Raw genomic sequence first — 16,281 nt, forward strand, 5'->3', positions numbered from 1 at the left:
CCCCGTGCCTGGTGGGAAGGGATATTCACAGAGCAATGAACTGCAGAGATCTGGAGAGTTAGGAGCATAGGCTTAGTGGAGGCGCCAGCATGCTGCCAAGCCAAAGACTTTGTGGCCATGGTCACCAGGTCTCCTCACACTGGACCCAGTTAAGGCTCCTGCATCCCATTGTACTGGTGCACGGCTGCCTGCCACTCACTGCCAAAGCTCTCTGTCTGCCTGGATTTCAAGAACCACTGTGGGATGGAATGCTGACAAATCTTGGAGGTTTGTCTCCCCACTTCCCCCCACCCCCCCCATGCTGGGTTGATTCTACAGCCAACAACCTGCAACACAGAGCTGGGTCTCAAAGCCAAAGAGGGAACCCAACAGACACCCATAAAGAGAAAGCACCAAGGGCTTCTACATCCTCTGATGCAAAATCCACAGAAACTGCCCACTCCACCCTCTAAAGAGCCCTCCCCATTTTGATTTCTCTGACACTACACTCCTGGTTTCCCTCTTTCAGAAAAAGGGAAGTTGCATGAGGGAGCTGAAGCAGATGCAGTGAACTCGGATGAACTTTAGAGGAGGGTTAGCCTGTGTAAAAGCGGAGGGGGGAAGGACAGAATTAGGTAACAGGAAGGTGCTGCAAACACTGTGGGGACAAAGGAGAGATGGGTGAGTACCCCATACCCCTCACCCCCACCCCGTGCTGAGGAGGGAGAGCAGGCTTGCATGGCTGGACAGGGATGCACCTGAACAGTCCTTTGCACCCCACTGCTGGGGGTGCTGAGCCTAGACAGGGGACAGCGTGTACTGTGAAGAAACCGTCCTATGAGGAGATGACATAAGCCCAGCCTGTGAGAACAGCAACTACCTGCAGAGCAGTCCAATCTTTCCAGAGGCCCTCCTGCCTCTTGAAGCCATCAATCCCATTTTCCCCACTCCAGGCCATGTAATGATTTTTACCTTAGGAAAGTTTTTAGGCGTTTCTGGAATTTAAATACCTGTGCCATTACATTAGCTGTTTCAATAGCAAGGGACCTGGAGTTGCTGTAATGGTTCTATGTGATTTTTAAAAGCATTCTGCTTTTGGGAAAGAAGAAAAGAGTAAGGCAATATAAACAGCGCATAGCAATTGATTAAACTCATAGGGCTTCATACTCATTCCCGGGAGGTGGGAAATGTATTTGCTTTCTGTTACGTTTACATCCAAGTCAAAGCTATTCTTATCTCTACTATCTTAGTCTTGACTGTGAGCACAGGGACAAGGTCCCAAAGGAATGGCAGGCACAAGGTGTTTTTCTCTCTGTACCTGGGAACTGGATGTAAGACTGAAATTCTGATTTAGATTCAGTGGATCTTTTAATACTACAGATGTAATCCAGGGATGGGGGGAGAGACATACAACAGGCCATGTTTGAAGGCAACAGTGGGCATCTCTACTGACTCCAGTCTGTTCAATGAACTAGTTATTACTCTGTAGTACATGGCAAAAACCTGGGGTTCCTTAAGAAGTGCTCCCCTTAGGAAGTGCTCCCCTAGAGTAAATATTAGCTCCCAGTGCTCAGGTTGGCTTACCAGATGGCTAGGATGTCTTTCCTCTGAGTCTGAAATGAAAGACTCAGACAATTTGAAGAGAAACGTGGTTCCTGCCATAGAATGTTGGGAAAAAGGAGTAATGACAAGAGTGTGTCAGTGTTGTTGACATCGTGAGAGTTCCTTCATCAAACCCATCTGAGCTCAATTCAACTGAACAGGCCCTCAGCACTTCTAGCTACACGAGGGACTGTGCTAATTTTTCAGGTGGTTCGAAATGGGTGTGATTTTGCCCCCAGGGGACGTTTGACGATGTTTGAAGACACTGTTGGTTGTCGCAACAGGGGTGAGGGGTGCTACTGGCATCTAGTGAGTAGAGGCCAGAGATGCTGCTAAACATGCTAACAGAACCCTTGACAACAAAGAATTCTCCAGTCCAAAATGGCAGCAGTACTGCGGTTTGGAAGCCTGGCTGCAGAGAAAGACCTGGGACCCCAGGGGTGCTGAGACCACCAGAGGTGCTGTGGAAAAATAAAGATGCTCACACTCACTCCACCCCAAACACAGCAAATTAGCATCTAGGTGTGAATGCTGAGGGCCTGCATTCTAACATTCCCAGGTGGCTTTAAGGTACACCTAAGTTTAAGAATCTAAGCTAGACGAGACACCGAGTCACCTTCACGTAGCAGGAGTAAGGCCTAGAGGAAAAGCTGCAACATAACACAGGGTACGAGTGGTAGTAATGACCGTGATGACCATGCCCGGCGCCAAGCCTGCGACTCAGTGCTTTCCGCGCATCAGCACATCACCTCATCAAATATTGCTGCCCTGTTACCGAAAGTCACCAGGGACTCCAAAAACCCGGGTCACCTGCCTGACAATGTCCCATGAGGCAGTGACTGGCACCTAGCTCTGTTAAGCCACTGCATTCAACAGCTACACCAGGTGCAGGTGAACTGCTTTGGGAATGCAGAGAAGGTCCACGAAAAGAGACAAAGAAAAGGAAAAGCTTCAAGAAAGAGACTGCCTTGGAGTGGCAGACGGATTTCAGTGCAGAGGAAGATGGGGGACAGCAGTGCAGAGCAAAGCCAGGACACCCACAGGCCCTAGACACAACCCACCTCTCTCACCTAGGTGTCCTTGCTCGAGTTTCCAAAACTTTAAGGCTCAGTGTAAACTCCTTCTGGTTGAGATGAACAATTTCACTTCATCTCTTCCTCTTGGAGTAGTAGTTGTGTGCTTGCTTGTTTGTTTGTTCTCATAAAGTGATGTGCCAGGTGTTTGGGGTTTTTGTTTTTTTGTTTTTGTTTTGGAAACCTGAACTCAAAGCTACTGTGCTGATTATCTTCCATAACATTTGCTCTTTTCCCAAAAATTATTTTCAAAATTATTTCTGCAATGTGTAAATATATGAAACGTCTGGTTTTTGTGCGGATGGCCAACTTCCACATAAGACGTAAAGTATGACAGTATTTAATCTATACTTTCCACATAAATATACTGTGGAACAGTATATGTCATCGAAGTGTGGCATCTTACCAAATTTTCTCTGCACCAAAATGCATTTTCTCAAGATGTTTAAAATTCATGTTTCAGCTAGTGTCAACATACAGGTCTCCCCAGAGCCCATCTCTGCTAAATTATCATCTTTTATTCTTTCTGCCGATCTTTGGAATCCTTATTTTAATGTTTATGATATGACCCAATTTAAGAATGTTTCATAAATCTTATTGTTGTTAGGTGTTCACTTCATACAACTTCCTGAAATTTCATTTTAACCATTCAACCAGGGTTGGGATTAGAGCTAGGTAGGTAGATGCCTACAGAGTAATGTTTAAGGAGGCCCTCTGTCTCAGCATTGTGCAAATGTCAGCCTGGGACTTGTCAAAGCCTGAGAGTGAGTCTTCCTTAAATAGTTTGTCCCAGGCCCCTACCTTTGCCTTGCCTTAGTCCTGGTACTGAATTGAACATAGGTTTATTGAATACTTATTATACACTACACAATACCAATGAATGAGAGAGCCAAGGTCCCTCTCAGGAGTTTACAGTCATCAGGGTAGTTTTAATTTTGTTAAATTTGAATTGCAGCTGATTTTCCAGACATTGCCAACTGGCTGATTTCAAGGTCACCCCTTTCTCTGCTACATTCCACTTTCAGTTGGGTGGCCACATTAAATGGGTGCTAGCAAAAGAGACTCAACTGAAAGTGCTGAGGGCTCTGGGAGAGCTCTCCCATCTCTTTGCCTCCTCCTGCCTTGAACAAAAATGCAATGTCTTGAGCTGTGGCAGCCTTTCTGCAATTACGAGGGAGGGCAAAGGGGATCACAGAGATACTAACTTAGAGCCCTAATATCACTGAGCTGCCAAATCAATGTAACCGACTACCTTACTCCACACTCTTGTCATGTGAGAAACATAAGCCCCTATTTGCTTAATTCATTGTTGATCAGGGCCTTTGTTACTTGCAGTCACAAGTATTCCTAACTGATACAATTGGCAAAAGCTTATTCCTGCAGTGTGTAACTTGACCCTAGGTCATGACTTTTACCTGAGTGAAATAACTAGCAACCCTGGGTGAGGAGAGGTTCAGGTCCCCCCCCCCCATAACTGGGAGGACAGGGAAAATAACTCCATTATAACCTCTTCTCTCCGTAGAATTTTATCATCATTTAGGAGGCTCTGCAGCATTTTTGTCTAAAGAGAATGAGAAGAGCTGCTTACGATGATGTCCAAGGACCCATGTAACTAACAGAGTGTGCTACAAGCTCCGGGTTACTAAAACACAGAGGCCGCAGGGTTACGGGATCCCTGGCACAGCGAGCTTCCCCTGGGCCTCCTGGGAGGCAGGAGCTGTCCAATAGCAAGCCCCTTGCTGTCTCCTTCTCCATCTCCCTCTTCCCCTCTGCTCTGCCCTGAGTCTCTGGGGTTTTTACCAGGAGGTTACTTGCAAACCATTCTGAGTCAGGCAGCCTGCCAGATGGAAGGTCTTAAAGAAGCAGAGTCAGAAAATACCTAACTACACAAAGGTAAGCAAAGCTTTAGCTGGATTTGTTTTTCAACAAAGGAAAAACAAAACTTGTCTTCCAAACTCCTTGGTTTCAGTGACTATTCTCTTAGAACCAACCAACAAGGTAATTTTCAAATATCCCATTTTTCAGGTGCCATGAGGCCTTGGCCTCTGATTTCAAACCCACTGCAAGAGCAAATCCCAACTGTACCTTTTCCTCCACTGAGTAAAGCCACAGCTCTGACCACCATTTTCCCTTTTGCAACATCAGTCACAAAAATCACTTATCTAATAGCTATTTTACAGTCACTTACAATGCTCCTTTTGGACTCATTTGCCTATTTAATGTTTATTTTCTAGCCAGTGAGAAATCCAGTCAATTGTTTGTATCCCACATGCTCTTAACTGATACTTCCAGAAAACCAAAAGCGTTAATGAATAGAAATCTAACGTCACAGGGCCAGCATCAGTGTGGGTTGACGTGTCAGATAGGATTTGTGTCCAGCTGCTCACAACAGAAACAGGCTGTCTCTGAAAATGATAGAGGTTGACTTGCCTCTCATGTAAAAGAAGTCTGGAGCTGTTCAGGTGGTCATCAAGGTCCCAAGAAACCACTGTCTTTCTACCTTACCATGATAACGTGGGACCATACAAAAGATGCAACAACAGAAATAAGGAACATATAATTAAGTACTTATCCTGTCAGGCTCTCTGCTAAAAGGGTGGACTGTGTTTTACAAATTATTCATAATCAGTTTGTTTAGAACAGAAAAACTGTCTGGTAGAAAGTAGATTTTGATCATTCTTAGAGTTTACAAAGTGCTTCTACATACATTAGAGGGGGTGTGGCTATTCCTACTTTACAAAATAAGGAAACTGAGGTACAAAGAGATTTAGGGGCTGTTCAGATGAAGTAGCAGAACCGAGACTCTAAGCAGGGTCTTTTGTACCTGCCACTCCCCCAGGGGTCTTTTTTAAATTACCCACAACATTTCAGAAAAATATGTATTTTTTAAACAAGAAACCACTGTAGTTGTCGCCAACCATTCATATCTAAACACTGGCACTACCTTATTAAGTCCAAAGCACACTTCGTAAGAACACTGACACTGTACGTGCCTGGAGAGCTGTCACCTGTCCCTTTCCTCTGTGTGAAGAGCACCTGTCAAGGACAGAGGGCCACTGAGGCAGTGACACCCATAAACCAGAGCTTCCAAGGGAAGTAACAACATCTCTAATCCGCCTCTCAAACAGACGCTCCGCTCTCTCAAGTTACATTTTTTAGTTTGCAGCACATGGAAAATGTCTAATTCATTTCAAGTTATAAGATGTAATAGGAAAAAAATTATTCCGAGACTCTGGGAAAAACAAGATACTGGGTGGCAATGGAATTGTGACTAGAGAGGTGAAGGGAATTCCCTCCAAAAACTGTGAATAGTGTACATTTTTACCGGCATTAGGAGTGTTGCGAGGAGGCAGCACGAGGCCATTTCTGTAACACAATAATTACCCTGCCATACTATCCTCTCCCAAAAGCCAGCTTGTTTGTTTCTGAAATATAGAAAACTGCTCTTATGAACCGTAATATGTTTCGTTGTACAAAACTATCCGAGACGAGAATAAAGAGCAAAATTTGATAAGAAAAATTCAGTAAGGGAAAGCCTTATTATTTTATAAATTGAAGAGACTAAAGCAATAGCTGAAGCCAAGTGTGTTCCACAAACTAAGCAGCCTCAGCCCTTGCTCATCCGCACCCCCACCACAAGTTACTGAGAAAGACAGGGCCCCCTGGAGGCCAAGAGCATAGCACCTTCCATGCAGAGGCACCCAGCCTTTCTTCAATCCCTTGTTCCATTATAAACTCCTAATCCTCATTGGCCTCTGAACAATTGACGATCCTCACTGCTGAGCTCAGCATTCTGTCCGCCCAGACCCCTACCCTGATCCATATCTGTGCTACAAGAAGGTGAGCTCTGTGAACTGCCTTAACCAGATTTTTTTGTTCCCTGGCTTCCAGCTGGATTGAACTCCTGGGAGGCACCAGCAGGAGCTCAGAGGGCAGGAGGAGAAAGAAGTTGGAGCATTTGGACCCCTGGTTTCCTTTGCCAGCCACAGTTGTCAGTGACTGCCATCTTTCACAGAAAGCAGCCGTCCCTGGAGCGCCTCTTCTTGGCCCTTCAGCTTTAAGGACGATTTTCCCTCCTCACTGTGGCAGCCTTGGGGTGTTTCCTCATCCCTTATGTGTATCCCTCAGCCCTATCCAGATCTTTGTAAACTGTCCCTTATTTAACTCTTTTCTTTTACTACTTTTGAATGTGCCATCCATTTCCTGCCAAGAGGCTGACTGGTACAATGTCTTTATCCTACAGGTCCCTGAATTTGTAGAAGGGGCTCCACTTCTGCAGTCTTCTCAGGTAAAGGTGATTCTTACCCCAGATTCGAAGTACCAAGGTACCTCACAGTCTCTGAAATGCACCTGCCACCTCCACGTCGTGACCCATCCTCACATCCTCCCTGTGTCCCTCTTTGGCTCCGCCCTTTCCTAAATCGCTGAGACTTTGGGTCCTGCCCGGAGGCCTCCTCTCCATCCCAAGGGCCCTCATCTATCCGGGCAACCTCAGAGCTCGTCTACACAACCCATCCAACATGTAGCCATGAGGTTCTAAAGCGCCTTGATTTCTACCGACTTCATCAGCTCGCTCTTTTCACATGCCTTTTCAAGACCATCTTACATTTTGTCACCAGCCGAAGCTGGTCTCCTCTGAAAGTCCAAAATTCAGCATCCACTTTCTTTCCACCTTTCAGTTTCATTCTTGCAACCACAGATGCTTGTGACCTTACAAAGTCTCTAGATTCGTGGGCCTGCATTTTCACCACAGCCATTATTCGCCTTATTGTCATTTCTGGGTCCACTTCTTCCCTCTCCATCCTAGACACTTTAGTATATCATTCTGACCACTCCTTACCAGCACCTTCTTTCTCAACCCTCACTTGTCAATTTTCCATACTCCTTGATGCCTAACTGGGCTCAATTTGTTTGTGTGTCCTCTCCTTGAAGGCCGGCTATACAGTGCAACTGAACAAGCCCACCAGCCGGGTAGACAGGTGCCACTGCACATTTACTCTTTAACCACAGCTGAGCCTTCAGAAACACGCAACGATGCTTTTATATGACATTGGTTAAGTTCTCCTTTCAATCTTCTCAGAGGCCAATTCAAATCTTTGCCATCCTCCTCCACAGCTTGTCTTGAAACTCACGGTAAAAACAGAGCTGCCAGATATGAACTCACTCACACCAGCTTCCTCCAAGGCTGCTGAGGTGTTTATCTCTGAGACTTTCCTGACTGTTTTCCCTGCCCGAGAGGGAGTGCTGAATTTCCTCTCCTTTAAAAATAATCTCTCCACCTACAACATATGTCCCAATACCTCCTGGACACTCAGACATCTGTTATGCTATTTTCCTCCTCTCCACCAGCATCTCCCTTTAGCTCATGAATCTGCAGTGTTCCCTCGGCCTTTAACACCTTCTAAATATCAACCTTCAAAGCCAAGCTACTTGAAAGAGTCTCCAGTTTCTCCACTTGCTCATGCCCCATTCATACTTCAATCCACTGCAGTTTGGTCTCCACTCCGACACTCCAATGAACACACTGTCAAGGAGTCATTGCTAACCTGATTGCCAACTTCAATGGTCACTCTTAGTCCCCATTTCACTTCACCCAACAGTTGGCTCTATTGATCATTCTTCTTTCTTGAAACTCTTTTCTCTCAATGTCTATGAATCGAATTTCCTCTGTCTCCCTTCCTCTGAGGTCTGATCTATTTGGTCTCTCCCAGGTTTTCGGTCTGCTTTTTAAAATGCTACTGTTCCCCAGGCTTCAGTTATTTATCCTCTGCTCACTCTCATACCATCCCATAGCAATCTCAGCCATATCCACTGATACAATGATGACTCTCAAATCTTTACTCCAACTCACGCACTTTCTCGAGCTTTGGAGCCAGATTTCAAATTTCCCACAAAACATGTGCACTTCAATGACCTACAGACACTTCAAGTTTAATGTTGCACAACCAAATTTATTATCTTTTTCTCCTTATTCCTTGCCTCAGGACATGGCAACACCGTTTTCCCAGGCCATTAACTGAACATTAGCCTAGACTCCTTCTCCCCCTCTGCATCGAATCAGTGGCTAAGTCCTGTGGAATTCCATTGTACTCATACCTCCTGTATCCCTGTTCCTTCTCTCACCTCCACTGCCATGCATGCCGCCTAAGTGTAGGACCTGGTCATCTTCCATTTCCACTGCTGGAATTGCCTCTTATCTGGTACCCTGCCTTCAGTCTTGGCTCCTCCAATCCATCCTCCAGATGACTGTCAGAGCAATCTTTATAAAATGGAAATCTGAACTTCATACTCTAGTCTAAAGCCCTTTGATGACTCCTCACTGTGTACAGGTAAAGAGCAAACATCTTAGCATTTGATGCATACGTTGGCCCCACCCCTCTCTCTAGCTTTGTTTCTAGTATTTCTCCACCCCTCTAAAATCTATTCTACAAACCCCAAACACACCATGTTGTTTCTCTATCTCTGTGCCTTTGTACACACCGCCTCATTTTCAGGAACACCCACCCTCCCTTGTTGGTCTAGAGAAGTCCTTCTCTTCCTTGTAGAATCTCTATGGTAAAGCCTCACTTAACCACTCTCACCAGAGTGAAAGAGCTTACATGTTCCTTTGTATAACCTGTGCCAAGCCCACATAGCATCCACACTGCTCTGTTACATACCTCTTTGTTTGGTCCTACTAGACTATAAGGTCCTTAAAGACAAGGGCTCTATCCTTCGTGTCTCCTGTCAATCATATCATCAGCGCTTATCATGATGCTACGAGATTGCTATTGGAATTGATAATTACTATTGTTATTAAATAATTTGTATTTGAATATAAATACAAATGAATGCCCACAATTTAAATCTCAATATTTAAAATGCACAATTACAAAATGAAGAGATTTCTATAGCTGTAAGATTTTGAGGGAAAAAACGAGAGCTCTAAAAATTGGGAAGAATTTCATCAACTTAGTGTGATTTAACTACATTCCAGACTGAAGGCAAGGTGGGTAGACACCCGGATATATGGTATTGCCATTTACTAAGGTCCTTCTTCATGACCAATCAAATCGATGCACTGATACAATTTTTAGTAAGCTGTATGAGTCCACTTTAATAAGAATTGTGATTCTTATCTGATTCTAAATGGTCAATTCAGCAGATTATGGCAGAAATAACACAACTTTTTTGTAGTTTGTTTTGTTTTGTTTTGTTTTTATAATTAAAGTTTATTGGGGTGACAACTATTAACAAAGTTACATAGATTTCAGGTGTACAATTCTGTAAAACATCATCTATATAGCACATTGTGTGTTCATCACCCAGAGTCAGTTCTCCTTCCATCATCATATATTTGATCCCCTTTACCCTCATCTACCACCCTCCCTCCCACCTTACCCTCTGGTAACCACTAAATTATTGCCTGTGTCTATGAGATTTTGTTTCTTCATTTGTTTTCCTTGTTCTTTTGTTGTAGTTTTAAGTTACAGAGATTTGGGATAGTTTATTACTGAACATCATTGTGGTTCTATCTAAATACAGTAATGAAACCCCCAAAAAAATCCCACTTAAAATAACTGTAACCCCAAAATCTAAATTATACATAGTCTATAAACAGATGTAATTCTTACAATGACATAGAAGAAAGTAAAAAATTGGAAAATTATTTCACTTCTGATGAAATTAATTCATGATGGTTTGACAAAGCCTTTAAAATAATTATTTTAGAAGGTTAAAATAGATAAATAATTTAATAATATCTATTTTAAAATGACATCTTAAAACAAAAACATGAAGAAATAAAATAATAGCATTGTACAGAAAAATTACTGTAACTCTTGGAAATAAAAAGTACAGTATCAGAAACTTCAAAAATCAATATAAAGGATAAACTATGAATTAAATAGAGTTGATGTCTAACTCAAGGTTTCACCCAATTTTCGCATAGTGTGAAAAAGTGGGGGAAAAGTCATTTATAAAATGAGAAGTGTAGATTGAGACGTTCTCATCTATACACAAAAGGAGTTTCAAAAGGGGAAAATGGAGAAAAATTTTTATATGCATTGTTTAAAAATAAACTTTCACAACTTTCAAAATTTAAAGATATGTGTTCCTCAGAAAATTTTGTATGTTAGCCTAATATAGACAAATATAAATCCACGCTAGACACGATTACAGTAAAATTAAAGAATATCGAAGATAAAGAAAAAAATTTCAAAAGCTTGTAGAACAGGAAATAGCACAACTTTGAATGTCAGACAAACCAAGGACTGAATCAAAGCTCAATCCTTTGTTTTATGACTTGCAGATTTTATTTTACTTTGTGTATGTCTTTATTTTTTAAATTTTAATATATTTTATTTCCCCAAATATATCCAAACTATTGTTATTTGAACATGTAATCAACATTTTTAACATTGAGATAGTTAACTTTTTTCAAACTAAGTGTTTGAAATCCAGTATGCATTTTCCACTTACAGCACATTTCAATTTGAACTAGCCACATTTTAAGTGATCAGTAGCCACACGTATCTACTACCATATTTATTCATCAGTGCAGATCTAAACAGTAAGTCCCAAGAGGGAGGGACCTTGTCTATTTTTTAAAAGATTTTTATTAAAATATAGCTAACATACAATATTGTATTAATTTCAGGGTACACCATAGTTACTTAACATTTATATACCTAAAGAAGTGATCACCATGATTAAGCCCAGCAACCATCTGACACTGTATCACATTATCACAATATTATTGACTGTATTCCCTATGCTGTATATTACATGACTTACTTGTTTCATAACTGGAAATTTAAAACTTTTATTCCCCTTCACCCCCTCCCATTTTTAAAATACTCAGTTACAGTTGACACTCAATATTATTTTATATTAATTTCAGGTATACAGCATAGTGGTCAGACGTTTATATCTTTTAAGAAGTATGACTTGCAGATATTTAACCTTCCTGCAGCTCAGTTTTGTCAGTGGTCATACAGGCTAGTTACAGCAGTTTACCCAAACACTTCACACTCAGGTACCCAGTACATAGTAACTGCTCAATGATGTTTATTTCCTTCCCCTTTACTGAATGAAATTATTATACATTTGTATCTGAGCACCTCTTCACAAAGATGACAAAAGCCTCTCCCACTATTAGGCTATTTCCTCCCTAGACGGACAGCCAAGAACTCACACCAACCTTTAGGACTTCGTTTTGAAAGTAATATCTCCCTCCCTCTCTTTCTCTCCCTCTCTCTCAATCTCTCCTAAAACGAAACAAAGGTGATTACATCAACTTAATACATAAAGAAACTGCCTTACCTTAAATGCTAACCTGTTGCCACCAGTTGCTTGGAACGGAAACTATGGACGCTGTCTCCTGCACTGGGGAGCCCTGCACTGGGGAGACCGGCCCCCTCCCATGCCCCCTGGCCCCCTCCCTCTTCCCTTTCCTCCTCAGACCTCTTAGTCTGCCTTCTCGTGCCAATTGGATAGCTTGGAATCACTGTTGCATACTCACAGCCTGATTGGCTCAGCTCATTGTCAGTCCATATCCTGGCCCTGCCTTTTCTCAAGTTTACACTCCTGTTGCCTAGGAAATCCAGGGCCCGAAGACAGCCCAAGCTGTGTGCCCTATGGGAGAAGTCAGCAGGAAGTTTTGCTGGCAATTGTTTGGTTTCTAGAAAAGCATCAAACATTGCCTCACGTGTTTTATAAGATTATGTTCAGCAAATTTTCTTACTTCTTTTGGCAACCCCTTCTTGTTCTGCTGTCTCCAGGCAGCTTGCTGCTAGGGTGTGCTATTACCAGGTGACACTTCAAAGCACAACACCTGGGAGCAGGCAGGTATAAAGGTGATTCAAAGTCCTCTGTATCTACACACTGATAGGAGGCCATTTCCCACTGTTTCCATCATTAGTTTCTTTTCTCCCCTTTTCACTCCTCAACTCTTTTTACACCGGTTCCTTAACAATAAGTTTGCCAGATAAGAAGCCCTGTTTAGAACAACACAACTAAATCATGCTCTTTCATTGTTGTCCCTATGACATCCACCCTACCTCCTTCATGGCCACCCCTTCTCTCACTTCGGTCATGAAGTGGTACAATGAACCAAGGACTGGAACTATGAAGACCTAAGTTCCACTTTCTGTTCTGCGTTTTCCATTATAATGTAGTCAGGCAAGGGTGGTCACTGATTTCTAGTCTCTCGAGTGCATATTGCATCTGCCTTGTTAACTTCTCAGACTTGCCCTGAAGGTCAAGGAGGTGATATTGTCCGTGGATTTTAATGACAATTTGTCTTGATTGAGGATGTTTATGGCAGGGTGAGATTTGAGGGGCGAGAAAAGTCCATGTATTCAAAAATATGCCCTTTGTCTCCCTTTTGGGGTTAGATGCTATTTCCAGAAGGCCCCGCCCTATGGTGTGTGACACCTACCAAGCAGTAATAGGTACTGACATCATCCCAAAATACCCCTCCTTCTGCAGCTCACTTCATGGTATTAAACAGTTCATTTCACTCTCACTGAGTGAAATTACTAAGCTAAACTAGTAAGCTATTAAGGAGCAACCACTTAATAGTCAAGATGCATCACCAATGACAGATACACCTGTCTTTTAATCAACCAGGAAGCCAATGGAAAGCCACTGACAGCTTAGAGGACTGAGAGAGTCTGGCTCATTTTTGCATCTTCCAACGAGCCCAGCATGGTACCTTGTACAAACACGAAATCAGTCAATGTTGGCTGAGTAAATGATTGAACTGGGTAAAATGTATTCATATTAAGGACATTCAGAATACAAAATGTGCTTTTCAAAAATAGCTAGTTCCTTGTACTAAATAGATTTGTATTAGACCACAAGGACTCCATTTATTTCCTTTTACATGGATAGTTGGTTGACAGTAAATAAATAACCATCTTGCAATAACCTGCAGTTAGGATATGATAAATAAAACAACAGAAGATTGACATGGGGAAAAAAAAATCACATCCACTGAGCACTGAGTGTAGACAGAAGCACAAAGAATCAATATGTGATCATGTCTGAAGGTAATGTAGAAACAGACAAGCAGAAGAATAACTACATAATGAAGGGAAACATGACATATTGAACTTCATTTCAGAATCTTAAAATGCACCTCCAGGGCCGGCCGAGTGGCACGTTGGTTAAGAGCTAGCTTGGGACACCAGAGGGCTCCGGTTTGGATCCCACATATGAGGACCAGTGACACTGCCCTCTACAGCTAAGATGCTGAACAACAGCTCGACCTGGAGCTGGGCTGCAGCCCCTGCTGCAGTGGGTTGCAATGGGCTACCGTGTGTAGCCAGCAGCTGCCGTGAGCGGCCATCCAGAAGCCGGCAACTGATCTACCTCGCCCGGGAAGAGTGCAATGATGGTGCCAACTGGGGCCAGTGAAGCGGCATCCTCCACAACTAGACTGAAGAACAAAAGGACAGCAACTTGTCTGTTCCCCTTCCCCCAACTCCCCAGCGCTGTTCCCATCCCCCAGTTCCCCAATAAAAATCTGTAAAAAAAAAAATGCACCTCCAAATATGTGTATTTTATATGTAAATCCTTAGTGTATGTCATGTTTCATGCACAATAAAGAAAGCCTAACAAATTAAGTATTTTGCCTGTGCTTATCATTTCTCAAATGTGTGATTCTAGGTTATAATTACGGAAGGACCCTGGGTCTCCTTCACAAAATAAGCATGGATCAGGTCTGAGTATGTGAACTTGCTCCCTAATCTTAGGCTGCTCACCATTAGTCCTCTGGTTCCCCGGGAAATGGCTCTGCTTGTACATACACACTCGTATATCCCTCCCTCTTCAAAACTGTACCTGCTCTGTTATTTTGGAAATTATTATAATGTATTCATATTTTCAATTATATTCAAATGCAACAATTTGTGAATACTAAACTTTAAGGTGCCCGTGTGGAAAGACACTAAAAAACATATCTCACCCACAGGGATTTTCAAATCAATTTTAAGGACTAATCTGTATACAACAAACTGCATCCTCTTTGTTTTGATCGATGCATACACCTACAAAACCACCACTGACATCAAGATACAGAACACTTCTATGACCCCATTTGCAGTTCAACCCTACCTCAGCCCACAGCCCCATGCGACTGTTAATCTGCTTTTTGTCACTCTAGATTAGTTTATATTTTCTTGAGTTTATATAAGTGGAATCACTTCTTTGAGTGTGGCTTCTTTTTCTCAGCATGATCATTTTGAGGTTGATTGGCAGTGTTGTGTGTATCAGTAATGTGCTCCTTTGTATGGCTGAGCAATAGTCCACTTTATCGATAATACCACAACTTGTTAATCCATTCACCTCCTGATGGGCATTTAGTTTTGTTTTTGTTTTTTTTAGTCTGGGGCTATTACTCAAAAAGCTGCTATGAACATTTGAACATTTTCAGGTGCACACGTTTTCATTTAACTTGAGTAAATACCTAGAAATGGAATGGCTGGGTCACATGGCAAGTGTACACTTAACGGTTCAGGCAACTACAAAGCAATTGTACTAAGTGGCTACACCGTTTTACATGCTCATCAGCATGGAATGTACGAATTCCAGTAGCTCTATCTCCTTGCCAACTACTGGCATGGTCAGTCTTTTTAAATCTAGCCATTCTAGTAGATGCGTTGTGGTAACTGTGGTTTTACTTTGTATTTCTCTGATGACTACTGTGTTGAGTAACTTTTCATGTGATTATTGCCCATTTGTATATCTTCTTTTGTGAAATGCTTGTTCAAATCTTTTGTCCATTTTTATACTAGGTTATAAGATTTATTTAGATATATCCTAGTTGTAAGTTCTTTGTCTGAAATACTTTCTCCCAGTTTATGGCTTACACTTTGTTTTCTTACTGGTCTCTTTAAAAGAGTGAAAGTTTTATATTTTGATAAAGTCCAATTTATCAAATGCCTTTATGATTTTAGCTTTTGTGTTTTGAATAATAAATCTGTGACTACCATAAGGTTAAAATGACTTTCTTTAAGAGCTTATAGTTTCAACATTTGTATTTAGGTCTATGATACATTTTGAGTCAATTTTTGTGTATGGTATGAACTAACAGACAATGCCTATTTGTGTACATTATTAAATAAAGGTCAAATCCCACTCAGCTATATAATTGTTCCAGTACAATTTGCTAAAAAGATTTTACTTTACCCATTGGATTGTCTTTGTACCTTTGTCAAAAATTAATTGAACATATTTGTGTGGGTCTATTTCAGAATTTTCAAGATGTGCCTGGAGAGAGAGCCAGACACAAATCACAGAGGGCTTGCATTCCATGGGATGAGAGCCAACAAAGGGTTTTCATCAGGAAATGATGAGATCAGATTTCCATGTCATCAAAGCCACACTGGCAGCCAACTCTGAGATACTTGGAGGGCACGAGACTGGAGCCATCCTTCGGGCTCACTGGCTGCTGTTGGTAGGTTTCATGGATGGGGGTGGAGCCTAGGAAGCAACAGGCAGGAGGAGTTGGCCTCACTGAGTTACCAGATGTTCAGGAAGGAAGACACAGTGGGGGGAGGAGAGAAGGAGTTACCAGCCGGAGAGCGTCATCCTTAGGTCCCTGTGATACTTAGAAGGGGAATGAAATCCTGGCTATTCATTC

The 16,281-nt window shown here is 42.2% G+C and overlaps 1 protein-coding gene across 6 annotated transcripts in view; it reads right to left on the minus strand.

The window, feature by feature from the left end:
* Positions 1-13,841, minus strand: part of CAPSL (calcyphosine like) — a 45,390-nt gene extending 31,549 nt beyond the window's left edge. For all 6 annotated transcript variants that reach the window (XR_002122784.1, XM_019632970.1, XM_019632966.1 and 3 more), the window contains exon 1: positions 11,958-13,841. The gene's annotated coding sequence lies outside the window, so the exon portion shown is untranslated. The remainder of the gene's footprint in view (positions 1-11,957) is intronic.
* Positions 13,842-16,281: the final 2,440 nt, after the last annotated feature.

The sequence above is a fragment of the Hipposideros armiger genome, unplaced genomic scaffold (genome assembly GCF_001890085.2).
Source record: "Hipposideros armiger isolate ML-2016 unplaced genomic scaffold, ASM189008v1 scaffold_1214, whole genome shotgun sequence".
NCBI classification, from domain to species: domain Eukaryota; kingdom Metazoa; phylum Chordata; class Mammalia; order Chiroptera; family Hipposideridae; genus Hipposideros; species Hipposideros armiger.